This window comes from Taudactylus pleione, unplaced genomic scaffold, assembly GCF_031769625.1.
Source record: "Taudactylus pleione unplaced genomic scaffold, aTauple2 ptg000041l, whole genome shotgun sequence".
Classification (NCBI taxonomy): Eukaryota; Metazoa; Chordata; class Amphibia; order Anura; family Myobatrachidae; genus Taudactylus; species Taudactylus pleione.
In genome coordinates, this window is record NW_028284443.1 from 24937818 (window position 1) to 24946353 (window position 8536).

The 8536-nt window shown below is 48.1% G+C and overlaps 1 pseudogene; it reads right to left on the reverse strand.

Moving 5' to 3' along the window:
• Window positions 1-544: 544 nt before the first annotated feature.
• Window positions 545-1456, reverse strand: LOC148538040 (general transcription factor II-I repeat domain-containing protein 2A pseudogene; annotated as a pseudogene).
• Between the last annotated feature and the right edge of the window lie 7080 nt (window positions 1457-8536).

The following is an 8536-nucleotide window of genomic DNA, read 5'->3' on the forward strand; positions in this document are numbered from 1 at the left end:
TGAAGTGCTGGCCGGCTCCCTCAGTGACAGGAGCCGGGTGCTGCACTTAATGCTACAGTGCAGCACCTGGCTCCTGTCAGTGTGGGGGATTCTGCAACTTGGTGTCACCCCTCGGCGGGTGATGCCAAGGTACGGACCGCACCCACCTTGTTACGCCACTGCCTTTCTTGTCATATTTAATAATCTCAGAGAACATTAAACTCGCAATACCATTTCTCGTATGGGCCAAACACGCCACCCGGATATTTTCCATTAAAAACATACAACTCGCCGGATGTAATAGGCTGCGAGATGTAAACTCGCACAGAAAGAGTATACATTTTTTTTTTAATTATTGTTTCAGGCTGGCGAGTACAATGTGCCACTTTACTGTAAATCATCATCTAAGGCTGGGGTGTCCAACCTTTCACCTTCCCTGGGCCACATTAGAAGATGAAAATTTGGTTTGGGCCGCACATAAAATAAAATAACAGTAACGGTACCTGATAATCCAAAAAAAACATAGAAAACATAGTTAACATATTAAACTTACTTAGAAATGAAGTTAGTGAGATGTTTGACATTGTTTCTCAGCCACCAATGCATCCATATTTGCTTCGATGGAACTTGTTGCAATTCTCAGTGAGTGCTCAAGGTGCTCATCAGATATTTTGGTTCTAGTTTTATTCTTTGTGTGCTTCATCCTTGAAAATAGCTGCTCACAAATGTAGGTGCTTCCAAATAGCGATGACATGAATAAGGCATGATTGTGAAGTGAAGGATATTTTTCTCTGGGAACATATATCTTATAGAAGTCCATTAAAGAGACATGGTCAATTTTTTCTTTCAGTTGAATGTCAGATTGGAGCTCTGTGCATTCCATTTGCAAATTGGCAGGTAATATATTAATGTCCACTGAAAATGGAGTTGCAAATATCAGAAAAGATGGCTGATTTTTTCTAAAATCTTGAAACCTGTTCTCAAATTCCTGTACCAAATTGAAAAGCAAGGCTGCATATTTTTCCGTGTTCACAGAGGCGTGTTTAGCCAATGTGCTAAAATGCATCAAATTTTTTGCCTTCATTTGAGAATGCCATAGTTTCAGTTTAATTTCGAACGCTGTTATAGTTTGAAACATTGTGCTGATCAATTGGTTTTCACCTTGAAGACACATGTTTAACTCATTTAAATGAGTGGTCAAATCGGCTAAAAATGCCAAATCTGTGAGCCACTTTTCATCGTCAAGTTCTGGCACACATTTTGTTTTAGATTCCATAAATGACTTGATTTCATTTCTCAGATCATAAAATCTTGCCAGCATTTTCCCTCGACTTAACCATCTTACTTCAGAAAAGTAAATGATGTCCCCATACTCAGCATCCATAAATTTAAGGAATTCCTGGAATTGGCGATGATTCAATCCCTTGGACCTTATGAAATTTACAGCGTTGATGACAATCTGCATGACGTTAGCCATCTTTAAAGCTTTTGCACATAAATTTTCTTGGTGTACTATGCAGTGATATTTCATCATACTGAAATTTTGTGCCCCCTCCAGTATATATGCCATGCCAGTGCCCCGGCTCCTGTACCAAGCTCTCTCACCCATCCCCCACCCACTGCATCAAGCTGAGTCCCCCACCCCCCCGGCTCCTGTACCAAGCTACCCCAACACCCCACAAATCCCCTGCATCAAGCTGAGTACCCCCAGTCAAACACCCCCACACAGCTACTGTACCAAGCTCTGCTTACCAGGCAGTATCGCTTGTAAGCAGAGCACAGAAATCACCCGACGGAGCCGCGGCCACCACAGAGTACTGCTACACCACTGTGACCGCCCAGCATGCGCAATTACGCTGGCGGCACAGTAAGTGAAGGAGAGCGTGGGGGCGTGGTCTGGGGGGCGCCGGGACTACAGTGAGCAATCCCGGAACAGCGGGACATATCGTGAATGTCCCGCTGAATCCAGGACACTTGAAAGGTATGCGGGCCGCATTACGAGCCGACCTGGGCCGCATGCGGCCCGCGGGCCGCGGGTTGGACAAGCCTGATCTAAGGCATATTAACACAGAAGAAGCCAATTAGCACTGATTAATCCACTGACCCATGGATGATTGTACTTTTCTTTGATTTGTATTTGTTTAGGACTCACCACCTTCATCATTATCCATTTGTGGAGGTCACCTTTTGGTCGGAGCCTTCTTTTTCTGTGGTGCAGCTGAGGAAAGAAATATAAAATATAAGTGGCCTTTCTTGCTTTGAAGTACAGGCATCTGTACCAGAATTCGCATCTTTTTCTCTAATAAACAGTGGACCTGATTCAGCAGTCCGATGGTCGGGAATCTGCACACGTGCCTGACCTGTACTGCACATGTGGAGTACGGGTCCTGCATGTTTGCACGCAGACTGGAAGTAATTGACAGTCTGCTGCCATTTGTGGGTGGGAAGGGGGCGGCGTCGGCCTCCATTTCCCAAAACGGAAGGCGTGACGCCACCATTGGGGGGAAGGGAAGAGGCCATGATCTCCATCAGCCGATGGAGATTTCCTAGTCTCTTTCCTTCATCTGCGGCGGCCGGCCGATGTTCTTGCAGATTATCTGATGCTGCGTTCTGCAGCGCAGCTCGGATAAATAATGCATGGAGGAGGCGTGATGCCTCCTGCTGCATTACCATAATTGCAAGGACATAATTGCAAAGCTGCTTGCATGCAGCTTTACAATTCTGTCCTAAGCTCAGGGATGCCGAGAGGGGGGGGGAGTGGGTACTAATTACCCGGGCCTAGGCTTCCTGGGGGGCCCGTTGGCTATGCACCAGGCTCGGGGGGCTCACAGCGCCCCCTTCCCCAGCGCACAGCACCGCTGCAAAAATATGTTTTTCTCCTGAAGGGGGTGTGGCCACGCCTCCCACGATTAGGCCATGCCCCCTTCACCAGGGCCCGGCATTGCTCTTGGCGCGCCTGCCTAAGCTGAATCAGGCCCAGTCTTCATTATTTGTTAATGAACTTTCACTTACTTGGTGGATTTGGGGTGAACATTGTGCACATTTGCAAATAGCAGTTCCTCTGCTAGGGTTCCTCACACTCATCAGAATCTTGGTATTACATTGTGTGGTATTTATTCAGTAAAAGTTTACCACACTATAAAAATGGTATAACACTTAGGTATACATGCCTACTCTCCCAGGATGGCCGGGAGTCTCCCGAAAATCTGGTGCCGCTCCCGGCCCCCTATAAAAGTAGGCAAATCTCCCGGCCACCACAACCCCCTGGTTCACCCCAGACCCCCTGCATTGCCCCAGTGATGCGATTTGCACTGAATCGTGTCATCGTGGCCCTGCCCCCTGCTTCACAATGCCATTAATCTCGGGATTGTAAAGAGGGGGTGGGACCACAATGATGCAATCACTTGGTTACGCCCCCTGTCCCGTCCCCAATGCTACACCATTGCTGTGCCACGCCTCCTTCTGTCACACCATGCCCCCACGCAGTAGAACCATAGAAACAGACATTCAGCTCCCTCCCGCAAGGAGGGAGCTGAATGTCAGAAAGTATGCACTAAGCAATGATGATATGTATGCAGATTTAGCTATTATTTGCCTTGGTGCATGCGTGTAAATTGCATTGCGCATGCATTGCAATTTCTTTGCGATTACATATGCACAGAGGATCCATTCACAAAGTAAGTGTCATGTGGTCAGCGTGTGGGTAAGGTAACGGGGGGTTGTTCGATGAATGCAGGCATGTCGGACCTTTAAAACCATATCATGGGCGTGCATAAATTAGCCATGGTGATTGCAGCCATTCGCAGCATGAGAGCTCTCTGTGTGCGAGGAGAGCTGCAGTGTTTGAGGCTGGTCAGAGTTGCCGTACATGCTACGTGACTGCTTGATGTGCGTCGATGATACCGATGTTTACGCAGGAGCGCGACAGTGCATGAGAAGGCAGCAGTGGGCGTCTATATGCCGGCTGTACTTTGGCAGGCATTAGCATATTTTAGCAGCTGCATTACGTGCAAAATCACAGCTGCGATTGCATTAGCGTCCACTGCTGAATCAAGCCCTATGTTCAGATTAAATTAGGTTGGTGCAGTTAAAAGATACAGGGGTCTATTTACTAAGCAGTGTTAGGAGACAGAGTGAAAAGTGATCAGGTGCCAGCCAATCAGCTCCCAACTGTCATTTTTCAAACACAGCCTGTGAGATCTCAGTTGGGAGCTGATTGGTCTGGTTGCTTACCAGGTGGTGCTGGACGGTCTTTGTCCTCTACATGGGTGCCTGGCAGGATTTCTGCTGGTATAACCTGCTTCAGCTTCTCCTCACATGCAGTATAGTGTATGTGGCATACTTACCGACTCTCCCGCAAAGGTCAGAAGGCTCCCGAAAATCAGGTAGTGCTCCCGGCCCCTTGCAGGAGAGGGTAAGTCTCCCAGACTGGACGCCACGCCCACACACTCCCGTAGCCCCAGCACTTTTCTCCCCTTTCCCCTCGCACCCCACCACAAATATCTGACAAAAGTGGATGGCCCGTAGGAGTCAGATAATGTGATTTGTGCTGAATCGCATCATCGTAGCCTCACCCCCTGCTTTACAATGCCAGAAATCTTGGCATTGTATAGCAAGGGGCAGGGCCGCGATAATGCAATCATGCCACCACACCCCTGCACCGCCTACCATTGCCTCCACCACGCCCCCTGCAGCGTAACTTGGCTGCCCCCTTCCGGAGGGGGCAGCGAGAAAGTCGGCAAGCCTGGTATGTGGACTACTAGGCTGCCCCTTGTTCTGCATGACTCATGGAGATCCTCAGCAATTTTAGATTTTAGGATCCTCTTATCTGAAAATCACTTCTTGCAGTTCTCTGCAGAGTGCCTGCATGAACTGACTGCATCACACCTCCTGCCATAAAGCCTTCTTGCCTGTATTTGTACAGTGTGCCTTTGCCCCTAGGATGCTACCGCATGCTAGCACAATTGTGTGAACCAGTGCACAGTTTTCTTCATAGGTGAAGCTGTCATTTTACCCAGTTTTTGTGTTTCCAGGGGCAGATACAGCAGGCTCTTCCCCTACCACCACCTCCTCCGTCTCCACTTGCTCCTCACCATCCCTTTCCTCAAACTCAGGGTGCGTCCTTACCACCTCCTCCTCCTCCTCCTCACTCAGGTCACCCCCAACTCAGCCTACATGCCATGCTGCAAATTGCCAAATAAAATATATATTACTCCCAATGCTGCTCTTCACTACTACACAGTCTCCTTCACCTATCAAAGAAAAAAAAGCAGAGGTGCTCATTATATAGGGCCAGTGAGGTACAAATCAGGTGACTTTTGGGGACAAATGATTTCCTTGGTTTCAAACAAAACATGCCACATATAATGAACCTTGAATTCCGATTTGCAAGATTTTCATGGGCTCTGCCACCAAAAATATCGTATGGTGTCGCATGTGAGTTACGTAGGCACCTTGTAACTCACAGGCTATTAGATACTGCAAATTTTGGAACATTGCGAGTTTGCACTATTTTATTTTGCCCCAAATGTTTAAAAAGTGTACTCACTGCATTAAAATAATTTACTGATAACAAACCCACCTGTCTAACATCTGTCTGATGTGGAGAGAAACATTTTCTGTAGCTTAGTCGGTACTAGGTACCAGTAATAAAATAACTTGCATGCATTCTCTTTACACAGAATGAAAAGTAGCTAAATGATCCAAGCTTCAGCTCTATACTCCCCATGAAAAATTTCTACAAGATCCCATTCCCATGTAGAGCCAGATTCAATTAGGTGCGAAAAGTTGAGTTTGGCGAAAAGCATTTGCCAATGCAAACATTTCACGCATACGGGGGTATCACGCTATCCAATTGCCTGAGTTTTCACGCGGGAGCGCGCATTGAGAAAGTTTGCAAAAAGATCGCATCAAAACTGGCAAATGCACGGCGATCACTTACCCATCCGACTTTTTGTACCTATTTGAATTTGGCCCATAACATTCTGGCTCTTTTTCATAAGATTCACCCTTATGCCACTGAATAGTCCAAGCCGTTGAAATAAATACTGAACACATGCATTCACTAATGAATAGAGCTAGGACTGTCAAAATACTTGTACAGTCATTTGGAAGAATTTAGGTTAAGAACTAATTTCTAGGCAGTAAATATAATAACTTCCAACTAATTAGCTCATGATACATTTACTACCATTCATTATTGCTTAGTAATTTGTTCTTTCTCTGGAGAATGGATGAAAAACCTGTAAATTTCCAAGAGTTACACCATGGCAGATCTGAGTACATGTGGAGGTATAATTTAGCAAATTCATAAAAGTAGTGTTTTTGAACTTAAGGGGGTATATTTACTAAAGTGTGGGTTTTTAGAAGTGGAGATGTTGCCCTTAGCAACCAATCAGATTCTAGCTATTATCTTCTAGAAGGTGCTAGATAAATGTTAAGTAGAATCTGATTGGTTACTATGGGCAACATCTCCACTTCTAAAAACCTGCACCTTAGTAAATATACCCCAAAATGTTGTGGTACATTCATAAAATGATAGCTAACATAACAGTACAGAAAACAACAAAAAATAAACCAAAAAGGTACGAGGGATTTAAAAAATCACATAACCCTGGAAATGCAGAGAGGGTTTAATGGGGGGGGGGTCCAGAGGCTCAATGCCCAGGCCCCCTTTGTCCCCCACGGCCAGAGCATGTCAGGGCCGGTAGTGTGGGTTCAGGCTGATGATTGCTCGGATCTCTCAGCCAGTGATCCGAGGAGTCTGAATCAGTTGAACTGCCTGTTACTTCAGACTCCTCGGATCACTGGGTGAGAAATCCAATCTGGTAGCTCCACACCCTCCCCAGTGTTCAGCCTCTCCTGTGCTTTTGTCCGGCAGCAGTCAGCAGCTGGCTTTGCAGCGGCTGCAGAAGCTGACAACCAGCACCAGCAGAGTACCACAGTAAGGCTCAGAGGAGCAGGTTCTGAGTCTGTGAGTAAGCGCAGCCAGGGGGTGGAAGGGGGAGAGGGAAGGGGGGTCAACCGGCTCGGGCGAGGGTGGTGGATTAGGTCTAGAAAGAGGTGCAGCAAAGGACCTCTAACGTCACAACTATGTGACCCATGGCAAAAGGGGGAGGGGCAAAGTTCAGAATGGGGGCCAAAAAGTGTCCCCTCATGGGCTCACTACGCTCGCCATGCTTTGGGCACAATGGCTCGCTTTGCTTGCCACAGGTTTATATTTCCCCTTTATGCCGACGTGAATAATAACACTGGTAGTGGTCAGGTCCTGTCGCAGCGGTCACATGGTTGTGACTTCAGAGGTCCTTTCTCCAACTTGGATATAGCAACAACCCAGGATGATGTGCTGATTGAGGAGGGGGAAGAAACAACAGCAGGGGAGCATGAGTGGGAGAAATGGTGCACTGAGCACAGACTCTATGAGATGTGTCTATGAATGGGGAAACAGGGTAGCAAACATTAAACATCCACTGCCTCTCTCTAGTCATTCACTGTCTCCCGCTGTCCCCCACTGCCTCTTCCTGCCTCCCACTGCCTCTCCCTGCCACACACTGCCTCCCCATCGGAATTTGTATGATTTACCACCGGACCCATGCCCGGCGGTTCAAATCCCGACAGCGGCATCCCGACAAGGATGAAAATCCCGATCGTCCCCAGGTAAGTATTCACTAACCTATTCTACCCCTAACCCTAACCCTCCCTTAGGGGTGCCTAACCCTAACCTTCCCCCCAGTGCCTAACCCTAATCACCCCTCTAAGTGCCTAAACCTAACCCCCCCATCCCTGCCGCCTAAACCTAAGTCACCCGGGGGGGTGCCTAACCTTAACCCTCCCACCCCCTAGCCTAACCCTAACCTCCCGGGGGGTGCCTAACCCTAAGTCCCCCCCCGGGAACCCTAAACCTAACCCTCCCTCCCCGCGCGGCTGTCGGCGCTTGGCGCCCAGCATCCCTTTTATCGGGATTTAGACGCCTGTCATTTAACCCTCGCCGGGATTAAGCAGTTGGGAAGCCGGCTGTCGGGATTAGGTCCGCCGGCTTTCTGACTGCATGCCCTTCCCATCAACCACTGCATTTCCCTGTCACCCACTGCCTCTCCCTGCCACACACTGCCTCCCCATCAACCACTGCATCTCCCGGTCACCCACTGCATCTCCCTGTCACCCAGTGTCGGACTGGGACATGAAGGGCCCACCGGGAAAATGAAGTGATAGGTTGGTACTTTTTAAGGTTGTGAGCTGCCAGCACAGAGGAGGCCTCCACAGAGACTTGGCTGAGTGTGTGCATAGTCGGGCCCCCTTTAAAATTGATAATGTACAAGATTAATAACAGCAATGCATTGTAGAAAATACACCATAGTCCTTTGCAGTATAGTATATGTATACCATATAATTCAAGTGCACAGTCTGAAACCTCCCCTCTAGGTGCCTAAAACTAACCCCCCCTTCCCCGTCGCCTAACCCTAACCTCCCGGGGGGGTGCCTAACCCTAAGTCCCCCCAGAGAGCTCTAAACCTAAGCCTCCTCCCCCCGGGCGCGCACATCACTGGTCGTTTTTGGG